This window comes from Engystomops pustulosus, chromosome 9, assembly GCF_040894005.1.
Source record: "Engystomops pustulosus chromosome 9, aEngPut4.maternal, whole genome shotgun sequence".
Classification (NCBI taxonomy): domain Eukaryota; kingdom Metazoa; phylum Chordata; class Amphibia; order Anura; family Leptodactylidae; genus Engystomops; species Engystomops pustulosus.
The window spans coordinates 51,674,014-51,685,328 of NC_092419.1; positions in this window are offsets into that span (position 1 = coordinate 51,674,014).

The following is an 11,315-nucleotide window of genomic DNA, read 5'->3' on the forward strand; positions in this document are numbered from 1 at the left end:
CACAACCCCTCCCTTCTGCTCTGTGCTCTGAGTGACAGCTACCCCTGGCACCTGATTGGATACCAAAGCTGTCTTTCAGATCTGAGGGTCTGTGGCGTAGCTCAGTGTAGGAAGCAGATTGCTCTTCAGGATAAAGTACCTCTTTAACTGGTTCACGACCGCCCGCCGTGTATTCACGGCGGCGGTCGGGTCCTGCCGCATGGAGAGGGCTCAGAGGCTGCTGATAGTACATTGTAATAAATGAGGAGGAAAATCCTCATATAATGCCATACTGTAGTATGGCAGTATATGATAGGATCGTACAGACAACCTAGGGTTAAAGTACCCTCGGGAGTCTAAAAAATAGTAAAAATAAAAATAAAGTTTTTAAAAAAAAATTATAATCGAAAAACCTAAAAATTCAAATCACCGCCCTTTCCCTAGAACTGACATAAATATAAATAAACAGTAAAAATCATAAACACATTAGGTATTGACGCGTCTGAAAATGCCCGATCTATCAAAATATAACAGTTTTTCAATGCTTTTAACCCAGTAACGGAAAATAGCGCCCAAAGTCGAAAATGGCACTTTTTTGCCATTTTGAAAAATATTTAAAAAATCTATATAAAGTGATCAAAAGGTCATACAGCCCTAAAATGATATCATTGAAAATATTATCAAATGTTGCAAAAAATGACACTCCCCACAGCTTCGTACAACAAAGTATAAAAAAGTTATTAGCCGTAATATCCAAGCCCACAAGAAAATGGCACAAATGCGTTTTTTCACCATTTTCACTGCATTTGGAATTTTTTTCCCGCTTCCCAGTACACGACATGAAATATTCAATAGCATCACTATGAAGTGCAATTTGTTACGCAGAAAACAAGCCGTCACACAGCTCTTTACGTGTAAAAATAAAAAAAGTTATAGATTTTTGAAGGTGGGGATTGAAAAATGGAAATGAAAAAACAGGAAAGGGCCCGATCCTGAACCGGTTAAGAAATACTTGTATGGCTGCAGCCTTGGACTAAAAGTTCCTACTGCTACTTACAACACACAAAAATATAGGAATAAACCTGTCTTCATGTCTGCTACCTAACACAGCCTGCAGTTATGCAATTTCAGAACTGATCAGAAATAATCTTTAAAAGCCAGAAATGAAGCAGGATAACCGGTTGCACATCACTTCATCCTGGCCAAACAGAAGAATGATATGAATTGATAGAAAACATTTCTGTCGCAAAACCTATTTCTGTATGTTATACAGATGATCAACAATGCTTTCAGGGATAGTAAAGCACTTGCAGCAGGGGACTCGTATGTATGACATATGCTACATTTCTCCAATCTCAGAATCTCATTTATTTATCTGAGGCTCTTTTATTAACCCATGCCTTATATCTGAAATATTTCCATATGTTTTTTTTATTACAAATAAATTACACTTTGGAGCTCAATTTATTTTAAAAGATAAGTAGAATGACTCTGATTTGTGGCATATCTTGCACAGCTAGAGATATATGGCCTCATAATAAGACTGCAAAAGAGAAGAATGATTAAGTTGTGACAAAATCTAGACTCTAGTAAAAGCTCAGAGATGCATATCACTTTCCACACAGTTTTAGGCGATTAACTTTGAGCAACTCATCACTTCTAAACACTAAAGTTGCTGCATAATCAACAACAGAAGCCACCAGCTGTTACCAAGGACTTTTGGCCAAATGTATGAATCTAGAATAATTACAACTATGGCCATATTAATGAGAAAATGTATCTGTTTTTATATTCAGCCTAGATCAATGATTATAGTATTTTATGTTGTGTAGGAAAATACTCAGACAATATAATAATATATATATATATATATATATATATATATATATATATATATATATATATATATATATATATATAGCAAAGAAAACGGCAGCACTCCAAAATTGTGAAAAAACAGACTTGGTGTTTATTCCACCTCCCGCAACGTTTCGGCTGTATTCAGCCTTTGTCAAGCTGAATACAGCCGAAACGTTGCGGGAGGTGGAATAAACACCAAGTCTGTTTTTTCACAATTTTGGAGTGCTGCCGTTTTCTTTGCTATATATCCATTGGACTCTGACTGGTGAGAGTTAAGGATAGCACCCAATATTTCTATTATTCGCTGGGACTGTGCTGCTATTTTTCTATTTTTCTATATATATATATATATATATATATATATATATATTAACATAAAAATATGGAATTAAAGTAAAGATTGTATCACATGTTGAAAAAGTATAATCTGACCACAAAATGCAGACCCCCAGCCGATCAACTGCGACTTAACTTACGTAACAATGACATTGCAATGGCATATGAATAACCATTGACGGAGCCATGTATCCTAGAGAGGCATGTACATACATAAAGGCCACAGGAACATGTCATGTATTTAAGGGCTGCATTTTGCCGTATATATACATGACATATATTCATGTATGTTACCATATCCGTTCCGTATCCATATAAAATACGGTGGGCTGGCAAATGATGTCACTAGCTTAATCAACCCCATATCCCTGGATACTACGTGTATATACGGCATATATTTTAAACTCCCATAGACTGAAGGAAGTAGGAAATGCTCTATATTTTTTACATCCTGCCCATGGTACGGTATGGACAGTGGGAAACATGGCCATGTCAATGGATCCCCCTGTTGCCCATTGCAGTGAATATGGCCGTGTGCTACCCATATGAAAACTATACTGTAGGTGTAGCACACAGCTGTTTTAATACATTTGTGTGAAAGAGGCCTTAGCTTAATAGATTTCTCTAGGTTGGTGTTAAGGAAACCGTGGCATTTTGGACCCCTGAAGAGTATGCAAGGTCACTTAGTTATCCTTTTTTGACACTCACAGAATGCACAGGTTCTGAGAGGCGCAGGAAATTATTTAAAGTTGTCCACAAAACTTCCAGATATGACACAACAATAAATCACAACCCTCAATAGCTATAAGACCCCTTTCACTAGCCTCAGTGAAACAGAACCTTATCAAACCAATTTAAGCTGCCACCAGTTCTCCTTTAATATAAACCCGGTCAGTGACGGGATTATATAGGGTGAGGAACCAAACCGGTAGCATGTAAATAACTAAGACACAGACGTTTGGGTTCGTGGATTGAGATAAAAGAGCAACACAGGTTAAGTTTTATATTTAATTGCCTTAAGGGCACATTAGACAAAACAATATATACAATAGAGATATAAATAGTTAAACAGGTACAAAATATAAAGGTAGCACTACAAGTATCAGCAGTTCATTAAGTTAATTACCTAATTAACTTAACTTATATAACTTGGCCTAATGGAACCTGATACTTCACATCTTAAGATCTTCCTCTGCACTTGATATTAAATGGGTTCCCAGACAAAATACAAGGCGCATTCAGAGGTGTCTGATTATATCAGGTGCAGACACACCTCTGTCCACCCGCAGGAGGGGTCATGGGTCCCTCCTGCCTGGTATTACTTCCAGAACCTTGGATAAGTCATAGCTTCTCAGGGGGGAGTCATAGGGTCAGGTTTCTGGTATCACTGGATCCATGTGAATCCCTGGATTGCATTGATACCAAACCTGACCCATTTGCTATGGTCCTATATAAATATCTCTGGACCCAATAATGCTAGAGCCTAAATATATATTGAAATGATACTCTGGGAACACAGGTTTAGAAAAGGTATTTGCCCTTGGGATGAGATGGACCATAACTTCATAACTGTCCCTAATCAAAGTATTGGTCTAAGAGTTTTATGACTATGTCTCCTGTTTGAAAATGGGGGAAAATAAGCTCTAGCCTTTGGAGACACTGTGACTGGGGAAATGCTTTGAAGCCCAGCCCCCTCCCGAGCTAGAGTTCCTCTGCAGCCTTAGTACTGTTAGATAGCTCCATTATGCTAATTAAGCTGAGGCTGGGGGAAGTGGGGGATTTCAGTGGTATAAGGCCTCCCTCCCCCTCATCATATTTATCACAGTTGGATTTTTTTTTTGAGTCCCAGGGAATCTAAAAATGAACCTATACTTTCCTCTCTCCGGGACAGGGAACCACCACCCACCACCTCTGGCATCTGACATGATTGCCAGATAGAGGTGAGTATAAGGCCCGTTCCACACTTGCAAGTGTGATGCGATGAACTCGCAACGCATGCTGCCCGGATCGCATGGCCCGAACGCTGCGAACCGGGACTGAACTGACATGCTGAGTTCAGTCCCGGTTCGGAGCGTTTGAGCCGCGCGATCCGGGTAGCATGTGTTGCTAGTGTGGAACAGGCCTAAGTTTTAAGTTATTTTAGAGACCGTAGGAACCATTCCAGACAACCCCTTTAACTCCATAATGCTCTCTTACACAGAAACGTTTTTTTTCTAAATTACACCACCACATCCAAGGACAGACGGCCAGGCGTTGTTCAGTGCTAAAAAAAAAAGAATTTTAGCAAGTTGTGTTTTTATATCTGTTTCTAGTGTCAATTTTGGTATTTTAAACCTATAAAATGGATTTCTACTCCGTTATTTGCTGTTCACTAGTTTAATACTTTATGGTTTCATTGCCTTGGGTCATGGTGTGCTGCGGCTTGGAGCCATAGTCTGTGATTCATAGCGGTTTTGTGCGTCCAACGCTTTTGTGCTTCTATTTTCTGACATGAAATGTTGAATCAGCGATGTTAATGTAAAACTATATAAATAAATCATCCATAGTTGTATGCAATGCAAACATCATAATGCACGCATTACCACAGCTAAATATAAGACTGCTGTGTAACAGTTCACATGGTGTGCCATACAATACATATCTGACAAAATATTACAGATATCCAGGGCAGTTTAGCCATTTGAGAATTTCATCTTGCATAATTCTTAAAAACAAGGTCAAAGAAAACTTCTATGCAATTACTGTCTGCATTTTATGAGTCTGTAAATCTCAAAATGCAAATATTGGAAATCATACCATTCCAGCGTTTTAACATGTATTTTAACATGATGTGCTCTGGATATATATCGATTTATATATATCCAATGCACGGCCACAATGCTGGACAATATAATGCAAGGTCCTGTCTGGTTCAGGCTATAGTAGAAGGAAACAGGTGCACGGCCAGGAATTGTGACTTTTTCAGCTTTGATAAATCCTCCCCTCAATGTTGTAAGAAATCCCCCCACAATGGGGGTCATTTACTAAGGGCCCGAATCGCGTTTTTCCGGTGGGTTATGCAAATGTTTCCGTTTTGCGGCAATATTCCCTGTATTGCCCTGGGATTTTGGCACATTCGATCGGATTGTGGCGCATCAGCGCCGGCGTGCACGTGATGGAAATCGGGGAAGGGGGGGCGTGGCCGAACGAAAACCTGATGGATTCGGAAAAACGGCGCATTTAAAAAAAAAAGTGTTGCTGGACACGCGCTTACCTGCACCCAGCAACGAATCGTGAACTCCGGCGGACCTCGGTGGACTTCAGCGCAGCAGCGACACCTAGTGGATGTCGGAGGAACTGTCTTAGTGAATCGCCGGAAGACCAGAATCCACCACAGAGAACGCGCCGCTGGATCACGAATGGCTTTGTTAAGTAAATCTGCTCCAATGTGTTTAGTCACAACTGTAGACAATTTCTTATATGAACTTGGCTGCAGACATTTATTAAGTTTCTTGTAGTCAACATGTAGACGGTTATATGCCAATAAGTACACAGCTGCCGTGTTATTAAAAGTAGGACATATGAATTGTTGTAGCCACCGCCATGTATATATAAGGTAGGCTGCTGCTTGGAGAATCCAGTCTGGACAGTTCATTCCAAAAGAATCCAGAGGCCTCTTTATGCATTGTTGCCTGTTGTGGCTTAGTCTGGTGAACGGCTACCATATCTATGCCCTTGCCAATTATCTTGTTTCAGATATGAAAATATCAGGCTATTTTTTAGTATTTATTTTGCCTTATTAGGTTTACTGTGCCCATGCACAGGAACATTGACAATACAATGTTTTCTTAGCATTTTACAACAGGGAAGCTGATCACAAAAGGAACAAAATCACATACAACAGGTCTCATTCTTTTGTTAAATGGCTGAACAAAATATACATTCTTTTTTCCTCTATGGTCATGCACAAAATATACAATATGAAGATGTTAAAAACAGGGTTTCCTATCATTCTAGTTGTGATAGCACAGCAACCTCCACTTACTGGTAAAGCGAGGCTATGTAGAGTAACTTTGTGCTACTCACTTGGCTAAGAGTCAAAACAGCTCTAGTCATTTACATGTGCCTTGCATACTGACAAGCATCTTCTCTGTATCAAGGTCACTCAATATCAAGGCCATTAAATTAAGTTTTCTCTTAAAATAAGGTCTCATTATCAAGACTAATTAAATGATGACAAAACCATCTCAGCAATTCTTTTCATCTACAATGCCTGATTCATGACTAGGCAATCCATGTTATAGCCGGGCTGAATCTAAAACAGCTTAAGATCCTCTTTTCAGCATTTGTCATTAACTTCTGCTAGTATATCATTACAACACCCATCATGCAATCTTGACATTTCTACAACCAATGACACAATCAGGTATGACATATTGTCACATCCTAGAAAGAGTTAGGAAAGAGAATTTATTATACAGTAGGTGGTTGTGGTTGTTATTGTGTTTGTGGTTGCAGTAAAAGTTCCATTAAAGTGTTTTTACAACAACATATTTTTGATAGGTCCTATCTGCAGGAAGCATGTTGTGCGAACAGAGCGGATTCTACATATTTCGCTATCTCCAGGCAGTAGGTTAAAGAGCAGGAAGAACTGAGCAGATTCTAATGTCCTATCTAGAGGTAGCATGTTATATCACAGGAGGAGCTGAGAGGTTTAACTTAGTGTCCAATCTGAAGGCAGGGTGTTATAGAGCAGGAGGAGCTGAGCAGATTGTAAGAAGTTGTACAGAAGAAGTCTGCTTACATATCTTACATGGCACCCACCAGACAGGAGAGAGTTCGGGAGCCTGTGTTATTCTCATAGATGGTAGACCTTTATGGTATCCAACATTTATGGTATATCCACATAAGTTGGGAATGCATAAGATGAGAATACATGTAAGGCTAGAAAAAAGATTAGCACATGGTAGACCACAGCTTGCTGTTTATGGGTCAGTCAAGTGCCAAAAGATCCTGGACCAAGGGGAAAATCTGAATCTGTCTTGTTCTTATCTTGCTGTCTTTTACATCATGTGGCTGGACAGGTTTATATGCGGTGATAACTGGGAAAGGAGCCCAGGAGACTTATAGTCAGCGACATAACTTGAGGGGGTGCAGAGGTTGTGATTGCACCCGGGCCCAAGAGGTTTAGGGGGCCCTTATGGTGTCACTTTCCCATATAAGAAGACTATTACTATAGAACATACATTATAGTCAGGGGCCTGGCACAGACTTTGCACTGGCCCATCAGCTTCTAGTTACGCCACTACTTATAGTCAGGGGTGCGCCTAGTTATTCTGCTACCCTTACAACTTATCAAAAATATACATACACTGAGAAAATTATATTTTGTTGTCATATTATACATGGTAACTGTATATATCAACTGTTCAAAATAAAGGTAGGTAAATAGCATAATAAGCAGTAATAAGTGGAGTGATAAAGCACTGTACATTTCATACCACTTTTTCATCTGGGGCGGCAATATTGTATGTGGTCTGGTCATTTTGTTTTGTCAGGGCTGCTTTTTAGTTCCCATCTGGCCCTGAGGCGGAGCTCATACGCTGCACTTGAATTGTATTAAGAAACCCAATTCAATCTCAGTGTGCAGGTGCTTACAGGATCGCATAAGCGATGACACACAGGCGATGACACACAGGCGATGGCACAGAAGGGCTTAGACCCTTTGCACATGGCCGTAGCACATATCTGGGAGTAGCATATAGCCAGAGGCAGGAGGGAGTTGGTGACAACCACAAAGACGGTCCTTCCCTAAGCCATAGTCAAGTTACAAAACAATTACATAAACCAAAAACAAATAAGTCATACATGAATTAGTACTCTAGGTAATCTGACAGTAATATATACCAGAAAAGCCAAAAACCTCTTTAGGAAATCTCAAGAAATACCAAAAAAAGAAAAAGAGGAAGAAAGCAAGGCTCCATAATTGATGAAAAATGGTAATCTTTTGCCATATTATATCTGTCCCTGTCATTTTGTATTATCTATTATCTGCATTAATCTCCTTGTGTATCTCGCCCTGTGATGCACTCACATTTTATATATATTTTTTATTATTATTTTTTTATTTCTATGTGTAATAAAGATTACTATTTTTCATTAATTATTGTGTAGCCTTGTTTTCTTCCTCTTTTCTTCTTTTTTTGGTATTTCTTCACTCACAAAACAAGTCTTACAAGCGAATAACACAAAAGAACCACAAGCGTTCCAAGTCACAACAGAGATGGCATTCAGCCGACGGAGGACGAAGCACATATATCTGAGAACAGAAAGAAATGGTGACAGTCTCCACCTCATCACGACAGTACCATAATATCATTTTTTGTACAAGCTATTACCCCTTTCCTAATATCAGATATTCAGGGTCTCCAGATTTTCTTACAGTTTGAGGGCAAGGATAATATAGTATATACATTTTCCATAGATCTATAGTACTTAGATGCTGAAGGTCTCTGCTCGTAATAAGCTGATGGCTTTACCATGACATAGCACACGGCTAATAGAGTTGTGTTTAGTTATACTGAGCAGAATATGAAGGCACTCAATACCCTCCCCGCCCCCCTTTCATCTTCCCTGACAGGACTGCTTTGCTTTAATGTACACGTCCAACCTAACAAGGATGGAACAGGAGTAAGATCAGCTAACGAGTGGAACAGCTAAAGATCCCTCTGTCCATCCATAACTTACAGCCCCACTCCTGATCGCTGCTGGAGCCAACTTCATTCTGTGTAGAACTGATCTGTCTGTATCATTTAAAATCTGCTGCCCCCTTATGACAGGAGGTATTTGCCGCCCAAGTCAAAGTTTGTACCTCACCTCATGGACAGTGCAAAATGGTTTATAGAGGGCCATAGAACATTATCTGAACAGACACTGACTGCAGACTTTATACCTGAAGCCAAAGTTTTCTTTTAATTATTTGACATATTCCCTCTCTAAAGTAGTTTATTTGAAAGTTTTATGACTCACAGAACATTCTGTAGAAAACCCATATATATTTTTATTTTTTTATCGCACCTTGTATATGAAGGTTCACTAAGTGTTCAACCATGCTCTCCTACATCACACTTTCTTAATAAATGTCTTGCCGCTATATATAATAGAATTGAGGAGAAGTCTCCTTGAATTTCACAAGCTGTTTCTCTTTCCTCTTGACTGCATCCCTTGGGAGTATAAAATGAGATCCTCCGTGCCATCATCTGAGGTTCATTTAATGATCACTGCGAGACTACTGAAAAAATGTAACAAGGATGTACAACAAAGTCAAAAGGGAGCAGACGGCTTCCAGGGGAGAGGGGAGCTGGTCCCTGCTTAATTACATAGCCAGCACCGCTTTCTGTTTTTATTGTGTGTGAAGCAATAACCATGGCGTACGTGCTAGGGTGATTTTTAGGGGATTATTAAAATAATAAATGCTGATTAACTTATTCATGAATAGGGTTTTGCACATTTTGGAACTTTGCTAAGGGTATTTTTACTTTTGTCTTTTTTACTAGGATGTGAGGCGATGGGTTTTATAAGGTTTTAACACATTTGAAAAAATGTAAATCATTTTATGTTTTTTTTTGTCATTTTGCCACATTCTGAAACCAATAATCTTTTTTCTATGGTCGTTGACCTGCTTTTTTGTGACAAGCTGCCATTTTGGGAATTGTGACAGCCATACTAGTGCCAGAGGCTGCATGCTAGTTTAGTGATGACTCCTAAATAGCTAGTGTAATACTATGCGTACCAGTTCTGGGGGCATTAACCAATAGACTGGTGGCAGTCTTTTAACAATACGGGCTCCCGTTCAGTACACCTCTAATGAGCGGGTTCCATGTTCGCTATCAGGGGCTACCACAAATGCTTCAGGTATGATTAAGGTGTGATTAATGCCTTACCTATACAAGATGATCCTACTGAGTCAAGGTCGCTGATTGTCCTTATGTTGTGGGATCTTTGTCACCTCGAGGGTGTCATGTGGAGAGTATTTGAACTACTATGTATTTGCAGAGACCATGACACTGATTTTGTAAATACCCAGAAAAATTTAGCATAAAGCCATGTTGCTTTATATCTTGGAATGCCTGCCATCCATTTAGGGCAATAAATCCTTTTAAATGTTAAATGTAACCTTAAAGTTTTTTTTTTTTTCCACAAATCAATAGCTCTTGGGATGTAAAGCAACGAATACCCCTTCAATTATCTCAGTGCTGCAGTAGTTGCTTCCTCTGCCTGTGCTGAGAAGCCCTGTGAGTTCATATTATTTACAAACTCTATGGACTCTTGGTAGGGGAGGGGCTACGGCTCCCTGCTCACAGTGGAGGAGGTCATGTGACAGAGCTCTCTCTGTGTGTGTAGCAGAGCTGGATGTGTTCAAGACTGTGGATACAGGTGTCTCCTGTACAGAATAGTGAGGTACAAGATCACCCCTGTTCCCTATCAGTCCTTCCATCCCAGTCTGTGATTACACAGAACTTTTTCTGTCTTTTTCTGCACCTCGTGCTGCTCCACTCCCCTCCTTGTACTTGGCACTTCATGCACAAGATAAGCTATTAACCCTTAGTGCTCACACAGCACAAGCTGTAGACTGCATATAACTGGTGTATTTATGATTTCTTCCACTTATTACAAGTTTCCTGCCCCTCCATGTGATGGAAGCTGCAAGGCTAGTCACCATATACATCCTGTATGTGCACTGTGCAGTGTTCAGAGGATTTTCTTATGGGAAACTAAATGGATTTAATGCTAAATTACTTTGAGAGAGAACAAAAGGCATCATGGGAGCAGTAGGCAAGCTAATTGCCTTTTTTGTCAAACACTTTCAGAACAAAAAATGCCATAACTCTGGAAAGAAAAAGGGAAGCAGCACAAAGGAGGCATCATTCTGTTTGTTTTCAAAGGGGAATCACATATAATAATTTGGTAAAATCATTATAACTTTACAGTTACACTTTAAATATCCCCTTTTTCTCTCCATTTTCTCTTTCCTGAGCATGCTTCAAAAAGCTTCCATAGAGTAAACATTGGTTTCACATTGCATAGGTAATAAACACAGTACAGGGATGTCACAGTACAAATATATTATACACATAGTAAAGTCATAGTACAAAGATAAT